The sequence below is a fragment of the Sorex araneus genome, chromosome X, assembly GCF_027595985.1.
Source record: "Sorex araneus isolate mSorAra2 chromosome X, mSorAra2.pri, whole genome shotgun sequence".
NCBI lineage: Eukaryota > Metazoa > Chordata > Mammalia > Eulipotyphla > Soricidae > Sorex > Sorex araneus.
The window spans coordinates 125,032,735-125,045,124 of NC_073313.1; the positions used below are offsets into that span (position 1 = coordinate 125,032,735).

Here is a 12,390-nt window from a genome sequence, read left to right on the forward strand (position 1 = left end):
AAGCCATATAGCAGGGGGATTGCTTCACGGCTTGGAAGCTGGTCTCACATGCAGGGGAAAAAGCAGCTCAGACAGAGAAGGAAGCACCAAGTAAAGGGTGCATATTAAGCCCAACATATTCACCTCCTTATTAAACACTGTTGTTTACTTGTTGATTTTTTTCAGTTTACTTAGATTTTGTAACTCCACTCATCTTTATTTTTTTAACTCCAGAGATGCACAAGTGTTATTCCTGGCTCATGAACTCAGCAATTACTCCTGGTGGTGCTCAGGGGCCCATATGGGATGCTGAGAATCGAACCCTGGTCAGCTGCATGCAAGGCAAACAACCTACCCACTGTACTGTCACTCCAGAATTTTTTTTAAATTTGATTTTGTAACTTGCCTCTTCACTCTACTGACATAATGATTTCAGTATCTATTTTTGTTTATAGACTAATCTTTAGGCCTTTATCTATGTATATTGTCATGTAATATAAGTACTAATTTTGCATATGTTCCATTTTGATACTTTTATCGTATTTTGGGACTGGAGCCATAGCACAGCAGGTAGGGCGTTTGCCTTGCATGCCGCTGACCCATGTTCGATTCCTCCATCCCTCTCAGAGAGCCAGGCAAGCTACCAAGAGTATCTCGCCTGTGCGGCAGAGGCTGGCAAGCTCAAGCAAATCAATGAGCAACAGGATGACAGTGATACAGTGATACCTAGATTTTTTTTTTGGAAGGAATTTTTTTTTTTTACTTCTTTTATTAATTCACCCTGTGGAAAGTTACAAAGCTTTCAGGTTTAAGTCTCAGTTATACAATGCTCAAACACCCGTCCCTTCACCAGTGCACATATTCCACCACCAAGAATCATAATATACCTAGATTTTTATTTTATGCTGGGTTTATTCCTGGGCCATAAGTTTTTGCTTCCTCAGTTTCTTCTGTGATATCTTTTTCTTCTGTGCAACATCCTCTTCAGGTTTAGGAACAATCTGTTCTTTTGCAGTAAGAATCATCTCAATGTGTAGAGAGAGCTCATATAGGGGTTAATTCGCCTATGAGCCCTGTAAATTCTGCAGTATATCTTAGTTGCTTTGTTCACCTAGATATACACAATGACCAGAGAATCAACATCTAAACCTTTGAGTTCAGCATTACTTTCTGAATTTTTAAGCATGTGCAGTAAAAATTCAGCACTCTTTTTGGGCCCATGACCCTGTGTCCAGCCCCACTGTTTGGCTTGGGCCCAACCTCCAATGACACCATTTTAAAGCCGGAAAGCCACACACTGCTTCTGCAGAGTGACATGCCTCAAGTATTTCGTTGCATTTCTGATATGCACGCCCTTGATGGCCTGAGCCATTTCCTGAGTGTTCTTAAAGTACGTACAAAATTTTAAGTCCCAGGACTTGCATGATTTCACTGGATTCTCATGATTCTCAGTGCATGATTTCACTGGATTCTGGGGTCCAGCCAGTAGCACACCATCCTGGGACCTACAATGGCCACTCACGGAAGAGAAATATGCTTTTATAGAACTTCACACACTGCCCAAAGGTTTCTCTGCTACACATGAAAATTCTTGTGGGTAGACCACATATTGGGACACAGATCAAATATCAATAGATTTTCAAGTTTAAATATATTTTATATCAATGAAATGATTTATATAAAAGATACAATAGAAGAATCTAGAAAAACACAAATCTTTGAGATTTAAGATGTTTCCAAATCACTGCTAAACAAAAAAACGGAAATCAAATGGAAGTTAAAAACATCCCTGAAAACAGGTGGGGATGAATACAACTATAAAAATATAATAGAAACATTAAAGGTAATAGGGAGAGGAGCCCATAGCAGTAGACACTTAAATCAGGCGACAAGAAAAAGCTCAAATAAACAATCCTCACACAGAGAATAACTTTTAAAAAACTGCTATTCATTCATGGAAGTAAATAATAAAAGTTAGAATAAAATGAAATAGAAATCAACAGGCAGTATAACAATAAAATAACTAGTTCAATTTAATGATAACTAAGATTGACAAGTAAATATGCACAACAAGAATAGAAAAATGCCAAGAAATAGGAATCAAATGTGAACAGAGAAGTTAAACAAATAGTGCAGAATTGAAATTTATGATAAGAGACAACTATATACAACGTTAAGACACAAAGTTAAAGAACTTAAAAGAAATATATATGTATTTAGATACCCAACCCTCCAATTATGAGTCAGAAAGCAAAATAACAAAGTTTCTTAAACTATGGGTTGTAACTCCATATGGAGACACAAATAGATACAGTATTATTAAAAATGTACCAACAGTAAAAGTTTCCTGGATGTGCAACATCAACATCAAGTATTAATTCTTAAAACATAATGAATCTGGTGTTTCTGGAAGCACTTACCCAGTCATACTGTGCAATTACACAGAAGCTCTGGTCCTGAACAGACAACATGTGGATTTTACATTGACGTGATATCACACCACAGAACACAAATGGAACTTGTCAGAAATACTGCAGTTAAGATTTAATAGATTAGCATGTTAAAGTAGAGCAAAGACCGAAAATGAAGGCCACTCAATACCTCTATGGTAAACTACAATACCCAAAAGGAGAGAGAACAAAAAGGAATGTCCTGCCACAGACGCAGGGTGGGGTGGTGGGGGATGGGGTGGGGGTGGTGGGAGCGATACTGGGAACACTGGTGGAAGATAATGGGCACTGGTGGAGGGATGGGTAAATGATCACTATATGACTGAAATGCAAACATGAAAGTTCATAAGTTTGTAACTGTACCTCACGGTGATTCACTAATAAAATTTTTAAAAAAGAATTGTAGAGTTTTTACTTATATGAACAAACCATTCTGCTTTTAGGAAACTATAGTTTAACTATAAAAATTATTTTTACTATTTTCCTGCCAAAACTCACAGCATCTAACAAATTAATATATCATTGAAATGCATTGGACTGGAATCTTTTACATTTTATTATTGAATAAAAACTAAGTACTTAAAACATAAGAAAGACAAGAAAGCTATAATATTACTCCACAATCCATGTGGCATGGGTACATAAATGCGGTCTTTTGAAATTAAGCACAGCAACTATGACTCATAAACTGAAGTTAGGATTTATTTGATGAATTATAAATACTTTTATTTATATTTTATGGCAATATAGTTTTGTTACTTACAAGTGGCTAATTTTAGAGAGAATAAGTAAAAATACTTGTGGCAGTATGGCAGCTTATGATACTAGTTTTATTACACCTTAATTGACAAGAGAAAAATAATATGAATCATTTTTGCAATGTGGATTTTACTTATAAAAATCACGATGGTGTGGAAAAATTCTTGGCTTAAATTGCTGTGAAATTTTGATTGCAGAAACCATGAAATCAGCCAAATTAGAATTAAGTTTTTATATAAAGCATGAAACATACCACAATAAACCAAAGGGATATTTTGGAAACTTTAAAATCTTCAAACAAGAAAAAACAACTTTGGAGAAGTTTTTAAATTTCAATGAAAATCATTTACTTCCATCTTATGCAATTTCATATTTAATTGCAAAAACTAAAAAAAATGTGCACAGTAGGAGATAAATCACTTTACATACTTCCATTATAATGTCAAATATAGTTCATGAGGAATAGCATACTGATGAAAATTTATTCCTCTATCTGGTAAGGGTTAAAGCAAAGATATTCAAGGAACTGGAAAAACTTCACAAGAAAAAGAACATCAAACCCCAACAAAAAGTGGAGAGAAGACATGAACTGAAACTTCTTTTCTTTAAATGTGGGACTACTGCTATTTATTCAGTCATTGATTAAGCTGATTGAGCTAGGCATGAACTCCTCATTACTTTTTTTTAAAAAAATAATTGTATATCCATGAGAGAGACCATTATAAAGCTGTTCATAATTGGGTTTCGGTCATAAAATGATCCAGCTCTCTGAGAGGCTCTCTGAGAGGGGTGGAGGAATCGAACAACAGAACAATGTATCAAGAAATACTGTAATCCAATTTTTGCACCAAACGAAGGCTCAGCAAAGTTCAGAAATCTTCTGCTCGTGAACCAAAAGAAAACCATCTACAAAATCAGAATAGTAGTGGAAAACTTCAGCACAACACTTTCCTTACAATAGAGAACAACTAGACAGAATAATAAGACAAGATCCTTAAACAAGGAGCTGAAAGAACTTGGATTGCTGGGACCCATACTAGAACATTGTATGTCTGAAACTCAATCAAGAACATCTTTGTAACTGTGTATCTCACAGTGATTCAATTTAAAAAATCAGACACACAAAAAAAATTTAAAAAAAATAAATAAAAATAAAATATCAGTCATCCTGATCAAAGTGGGATTTATCCCAGTGATGCGAGGATGGTTTAACATACACAAATAAATTAACATAATATACACCACATTAATAAAAAGACAAAAATCATATTATCATCAATTTATGCAGAGAAAGCCTTTGACAAGATAAAACATCCATTCGTGATAAAAAATATCAACAAAATAGGAGTGAAGGTATTTTCCTCAAGATAGTAATAGTCATCTATACCAAGCCTACAGCAAGAATAATCCTTAATGGTGAAAAACTGAAAAAAATTCCTCCGAGATCAGGTATAAGGTAATATCTACTCTCTCCACTTCTATTCAACATACTATTAAAAGTCCTGGCTATTGCTAGCAATCAGGCAATGAAAACAAATCAATGGGATCCAAATTGTAAAAGAAGAACTAAAATTATCACTATTTGCAGATGACAATATGATATACATTGAATACCCTAAATAGTTCCCTCCCAAACCCTGGGAACAGCAAAGCAATAATATGAAATGACTGGCTATGAAGTCCATACCCAAAAATCGGCAACTTTCCTATATACATGGAATGAATCCGAGATAAAGGCAATAAAGGAGAGTATCCCATTTGAAATAATGTCAGAAATTATCAAGTGTTTAGGAATTAGATTAAGAAAAGACTTGAGAGATCTATAACATGAAAAATTTAAATCATTAAAGAAAGAGAATAATGGGCCGGAGCGATAGCACAGCGGGTAGGGCGTTTGCCTTGCACGCGGCCGACCCAGGTTCGATCCCCGGCATCCCATATGGTCCCCCAAGCACCGCCAGGAGTAATTCCTGAGTGAAAAGCCAGGAGTAACCCCTGTGCATCGCTGGGTGTGACCCAAAAAGCAAAAAAAATAAATAAATAAATAAAAAATAAAGAAAGAGAATAAGACCTTAGGAAATGGAAAAAGTATCCTATGTTCATGTATTGGAAGAATTGTATTATAAAAATGACTGTTCTACTTAATCAATAATGTAGATTTAATGCAATCTTCATCCAAATTCAGATAACATTCTTCCAGGGTCTAGAATAGCCAATAATAAAATTTGTATGGAAGCAGAGAAGACCATGAATAGCCAAAACCTTACTGAATAAGAAGAAAATGGGAAGTATATCATTACCTAATTTATAAATGTATTATAAAGTTATAGTAATAAAAACCTCATGGTATTGGAATAAAGATAGACCTTCTGATCAATGAGTTAGAATTAAATACCCTGTGACAAAATTTTTATATATGGTAGCTAATTATTGACAAGGAACCTGAGCACTCGTAATGGTGTAAAGATAGCCTCTTCAACAAATGATACTGGGAAAACTGTAGAAATTAAAGTGGGATCCATATCTTACACCACAGACAAAAGCCAGTTTTTTTAACCTTTCTATTGAATTTATTTACTTTTTTTAAAAGAATGGACACTGGTAGAGGGATGGGTTGGAAACACAAGCATGAAAATGTGTAAATCTGTAACTGTACCCTCACAGTGATTCACTAATTAAAAATAAATAAATTATAAAAAAACAAAAGAAAATTAGAATTTACATTCTCACCTATCCCATAACTTACAGCTCAGTCAGAACCCTGACACTTCTAGCGATAACATATTCAAGCTAGGCTGAAGATGATGCAGAACACAATTGAGTAAAAGTTAAAGTACGCTACAATCAGATCACGAAACGAATCACAAAATCCCATTAATCACTTATTTCTCGGGCTGGCTCAGTAACATCTCATTTCGTCCTTTCCCTGAGATCTTAGAAATCTCTCTCGACTCGGCTCTCCTAACGATATTGCACTGGGGGCTCTTCAGGGTCAGGGGAATGAGATCCAGCTTGTTACTGGATTTTGCATATGAATACACCATGGGAAGCTTTACAAGGCTGTCCCTTGGGGGCAGGAAACTCTCAGAAGATTGCCAGTTTCTCCCAGAGGGAGAAGTAGGCTAAAGATAGCTCACGGAAGTGGCCACGCCCTTCTGAGAGCTTGCTTTTAAGTCTCTCTCTGGATATATGAGATATATATATATGAGCTATATAATCAGATATATGAGCTAATTGATAATCCAAAATGTAAAAAGATGTATCTGAACATGAACTAATAATCCGAAATTAAAAATATAATGTAGGGGCCAGAGCGATAGCACAGCGGGTAGGGCGTTTGCCTTGCACGCTGCCGACCCGGGTTCGATCCCTGGCATCCCATATGGTCCCCCAAGCACCGCCAGAAGTAATTCCTGAGTGTAAAGCCAGGAGTAACCCCTGAGCATCGCTGGGTTGTGACCCAAAAAGCAAAAAAAATAAAAAAATTAAAAAAAAATTTAAAATAATGTATTTGTTTAAAGAAAAAAAAGGTATATGGGTAAATCTGAGTTTAAAAAAGTATGAGTCAAAAGAAAAATGCAGTAATTAAGAAAAATACTGAAAAATAAATAAGTCAAATTTAAATGGATTAAATACCTTAGAATCCAACAAGAAACTATAAAGTATGATACAAATATAGGCAAAATATTTAAAGATTTGATTCTCAAAGGTGTTTAATTATCTGTTCAAAGATAACAAAATCAAAATAAATGGGACTAAAGAAATTTAAGTTTTTGCATGCAAAAAACAAACACTGGCTAAAAGTTAAAGGCAGCTGACTGAATTGGAAAACTTATTTGCATTCAACACATCAGATAAAAGTTTTATGTCGAGGATATATAAAGTATTCATAAAGATCAACCCCCAAATTAAAACCCCTATCAACTAATGGGGAAAGGAAATGAATGGACATTTCTCAATAGGAGACAGGCAGAAGGCAAGTAGGGCACATGAAACACATGCTCAGCATCTCTTATCATCAGATAAATATAAATCAAAATGACAATGAGATATCATCTCGGACCAGTGTAAATTGCACATATCAAAAATACCAGGAACAATCTGTGTTGGTGGGATGTGGTGAAAAATGAACTTCATCCACTGATGGTGGGAATGTTGTCTCATTGCTCCTGTGTAAAATAGTATGAAGAGCTCAATGACCTTATAATTAAACTGCCAAATGACCAGAAAGTTAATTCTTGGGCATCTATCCCATATACATTATCACAAGGATATATGCACACCATTATTCATTGCTGCAGTCAGTACAATAGCTAAGATATTGAATAAACCTAGGTGTTCAACAACAGGTGAATGGTTTATGAAGATGCTGTACATATACACAATGAAATTCTATGAAACTGTAAGGAATGATAAGATCCTGCAATTTGCTGTAATGTAGTTGGAACTGAAAGACCTCATGTTTAGTTAGGTAAGAAAGAAAATTAAAGACAAACACAGAGTGCTCTCATTTTGATATATAGAAACTGGATGAGGAATTTTACTGTAGTAAAATGGTGATGCCTCGATCACCCTTAATCCCCGGGTTTAGACAGATGCATCACAGATCGTAGGGAGCCATTTTACAGAGCTTGGCTCTTATCTTCTAGTCACGCGGAGGCTGCTTGGGATTCCTGTAACAAAGACGCCACTGCTGATCTTATCATTTTGATATTTGTCTCTCACTAGCCCATGCCTGATCTGCATTTTACTACTATTCCTATGGGAGTCCAAGCATGCATACTATACCACCTCCTCCCAGCAGAGAGGTTTAAGTATTGTAACGCAGTAGAATAATCTCTCTCTCTCTCTCTCTCTCTCTCTCTCTCTCTCTCTCTCTCTCTCTCTCTCTCTCTCTCTCTCTCTCTCTCTCTCCTCCTCCTCCTCCTCCTCCTCCTCCTCCTCCTCGCTCTGGTTCTGTTCATTTGGCTGCGTCCCCTCCTTATCCCCACGAAGGGTCCTCCCTGCTGGACAGGACGGGACCCCCAAAACAGATAAGGAAATAAATCACAATGTGAAGAAGAAAATGGGTGGTAATGGGTGAATAAGTATTGGGGCTTCGGTTATACTGGTGATATGGTTAGTGGCACTGTAGCAGCACTGTCTTCCTTTTGTTCACCAATTTGCTCAAGTGGGCGCCAGTAACGTTTCCATTGTGAGACTTGTTTTTACTGTTTTTGGCATATTGAATATGCCATGGGTAGCTTGCCAGGCTCTGCCATGCGGGCAGAATACTTTCGGTAGCTTGCCGGGCTCTCTGAGAGGGATGGAGAAATAGAACCCGGGTCATCTGCGTGCAAGGCAAACGTCCTACCCACTGTGCTATCTCTCCAGTATTTATTAGTGGTGTAGCCGTATATTCAAAACACATACTCAACAAAATTAAAAACATGAAATCTAAGCTGCAATATTACAGAAACTTTGTAATGTTGCTGCAAGTTGAGAGGCAGGAATAGGGTGGGGATGTGTGCTGGGGAGGGTATATGTGAACACTAGTGGATGGACGTGGTGGAATTGATGTTGAAATATTAAATGCCTAAACTTAAACTATCAATAGCTTTATAAATTACACTTCTTCAATAAAAATGAAAATAAATAGCAAAAGAAAGCAAAACATAAAACTATAATGTGAAGAGAAAAGGCAACCATTGGCTATACCATAATATGACCAACGAATGTAATTATAAAATAGATTTTTTTTAAATTATAATTATTATGTTTAAGACTCAAGAGGATAAAACCTTTACAGCAGGCTAAATACACAATTAATAGCAATACAATCTTATTATATAATCTCTAAAAGTATATTGGTTTACTCATTCTAATTTCAAGATAGTTCATCAATTTAATGGAACCCAGCAATTAAGTGATATGACATGGTCTAGTTCAAAGAATCGTAACAGAAAAATGAAGCAAAATGAAGCACTCTGAAATAGAGACCGAGTGATATTACAGGGGTTAAGTTGTTTTCATGTGGCTAACCCTGGTTTGATCCATAGCATCACATACTGTGCCCAGAGAAACACACTGGATCACCCCTAAGCATAGAATCAGTAGTAACCTCCTCAGGGCGGTCAGGTATGCCTGACAAAAAGAGGTGTGTCTCCCTTAAATAAAGAGACCCACATAAATATAATAAAGTGGTATTTTTCAAAAGCCAAACCCAATTTAAGAAAATAATTATGGTCTCTTTAACAAAAGACGTTGAAACAGCTGTTCATAATAAAAAAAAATAAAGCACCTACATACACAGTGTGAATTTTATCCAGAAAACAACTGAATACTGAATACTGTTCATATTAACACTGAATACTGTACAAGGATTTTGCTGTCTTGCCTTGCACACCACCAACCATGATTCTATTCCCAACACCACATATGGTTTCCCGAGCTCTGCCAGCAATGATCGCTGAGCACAGAATTATGCCTAAATTAAATGTTGAAAAATCAGCTTTAGTAAAATAAAACAAACTGCAAAAAGTAAAGTCTATTTTGTAAGAGATTGGTAAACACATTTTGTTTTCTGCTGTAAGTGCTTGGAAGACACACCTAGTAGTACGCAACTGCCAGTCAGAGCTGGGAATCAAACTCAGGGCATCACATATGACATGCCTGTACTTAAAATATATTTTTGATTACTTAATTTGTTTTCTGAGAAACCAGATAATCACAGGAAATGCATTAATAATTTGTGAAACAGGATGAAGTGTATATAGTTTTTTACACTTCTGACAATATATGTGTATGTTTTTTATTGATTGATTGGGGTTCTGTGATTCTTGATGGCTTCTCATGCACATAATTCCAATACCACACCCATCAACATTGTACCTTTATCCATCCCTCCACCAAGGGACCTAAGACCCCTCCCCTTCAAGGTCAATTTTCAAACATTTCAATACAGTCCATTGGTGGAGCATAAAATATGAAAATTTTAAAAGTATATGTCAGGGAATAATTTATACAAGGAAATTGCTATCAAGTACTATATGGTTTTATCTGTTGTGAGACTGAAAAAACAAGTTACTTCAGTAAAAATCTATATAAGCCTTATAAAATTAATTGAATGTTCATTGCTAATTGGAAAATCATATTTTACCTAACACTTTAGGAGACTACATTGTTTTACATCTTCACATATTAATGGAATATTTAAGTAGAATTTTTTAAAAAGATTAAAACTTTATTCTAGTAATGAATAAAAGAAATTGTTTTTGATACTAAGTGTGTTTAAGTAGATTAAATATGAAAATCAGTTTTGTTTTTAGTAAGCATTTGAATGCATTGAAAATTGAAAACATTTGCATATTAAACAAAAATGTGTTGCAAATATGGTCATAAAGAAGTTTTCTTTGACGTTAAGGAATTAGAATTTGACTTTTATTGGTTGGCCTTCCTGTAACAGCGGCATTTGCCCTTTCTTTTAGATTGTCATCTAAATTTTAATTAACTCTAAATGTGTTTGGGGGAGAATTTGACACAGATCACTAGAAGAGAGAAAACTGACTCATTTTATTTGCTATTAAGTACTCTGAAAATGGTAATGAACATTTTCCATGCATTCATTATCAAGATTTTATTTAGTGACCTTGATAAAAGCATAAAACTATCCATCAAGAAATTTTCACTACCTATGTCAATAGCTATATTATACTTAATTCAAGTATGCAAAAATATGTTGCAAAATAACTGAGAAGGAATGTAACTATAATTTTTATATAACTGTTTTAAAATAAAAAAACTTGGAGGGTATGATGTTGAATATTGTATGCATCACTAAAATTCTTGTAAAGCACAATGCCTCAATAAAAATAAAAATTTAAAAACTAAGAATCAAAGATTAAAATAAATTAAAATCAATAAACAGGTACTTCCTTTTCTTCACATTATGCAACTTAAATGAAATTATTCTTGATTCTTGATGCATTGTTTAATTACATTGTTTAAGAAAACTTAAGCCGGGGCTGGAGAGAGAGCACAGCGGGTAGGGCGTTTGCCTTGTGCACGGCAGACCCGGGTTCAAATCCCAGCATCCCATATGGTCCCCTGAGCACAGCCAGGGGTAATTCCTGAGTGCAGAACCAGGAGTAACCCCTGTGCGTCGCCAGGTGTGACCCAAAAATCAAAAAAAAAAAAAAAGAAAAGAAAACTTAAGCCATGCCTTTGTATGTGAAATTAGCCAGATATTTAGGTAAACTGTATTTTAAATTATCATTAAAATTATAATAATTATGGTACCTCAGTAAATTGGTAAAACAATATTTTATTAAATAAAGAAACGTTTTTTTATTTTCTTATAGTGCACAGTTTTCCTTTTATGGACAGGACACATACAGCTGTTCTCAGGGCTTAGTTGTTTCTGTAATCAGAGGCCCATTTCTAAGGGTTTAGGGGGCATATAGGGTGATATAGATTGAACCTGGGTCAGTTCTTTGGATAGGACACTTGCAAGGTAACTACCCTACCCAATGTACTCTACCCTCTATAATACACTTTGTTATAAGGGATGAGAGAAGTCACAGTTATCTGTTCTTTAATTTTTTGTATTGACATCAATATTGATTCAATTAATAGTAATGGTTTTAAGTACATATAATGCAACTTCAGAGATTGTGATCCTTCTTTTGAATTCCATTGACAAGATCCCTTCAGAGGAACTTATGCTTATTACTGATTGCTGAAATTTAATATGAAAATGGAGTGATTTGATATCTGTAACTTCTGAAATCTATCCTAAAGTAACTAACATCTGAAAAATATAACTGGCGACATCAAATCTGAAATATATTCAATAATATATCAATAATTTAATATTTTATATCCAGTAAATACTGAATAATATATTATAATCTATGTTTAATCACAATAATAATACTATAATAATATATATTGAACAAATTATTGAAATGCTCGGTAGGGGTAATCCCCATTGTCCCCAGGTTTCCAGGACCCTACCTGTGGTTCCTATCAAGCTGGCTCTCTGTTCAGGACAAGGGCCCAAGAATGTCAAAATACTCAATGCCTGTGATATCTCTGACTACCCAGACCACCCCAGTGGTGCAATAGAGCACCTCCAGATCTACACAAGCTGATGCTATTGTACCCTCTAGCCCTGGGGATAGAGCATCGTTCCTGAAATAATTGTTTCAAACAAACTCCAACT

General features: G+C 35.2%; 1 pseudogene; it reads right to left on the reverse strand.

The window, feature by feature from the left end:
* Window positions 1–879: 879 nt before the first annotated feature.
* The window catches only part of LOC105943118 (60S ribosomal protein L17-like), a 39,766-nt pseudogene continuing 28,255 nt past the window's right edge, over window positions 880–12,390 (reverse strand).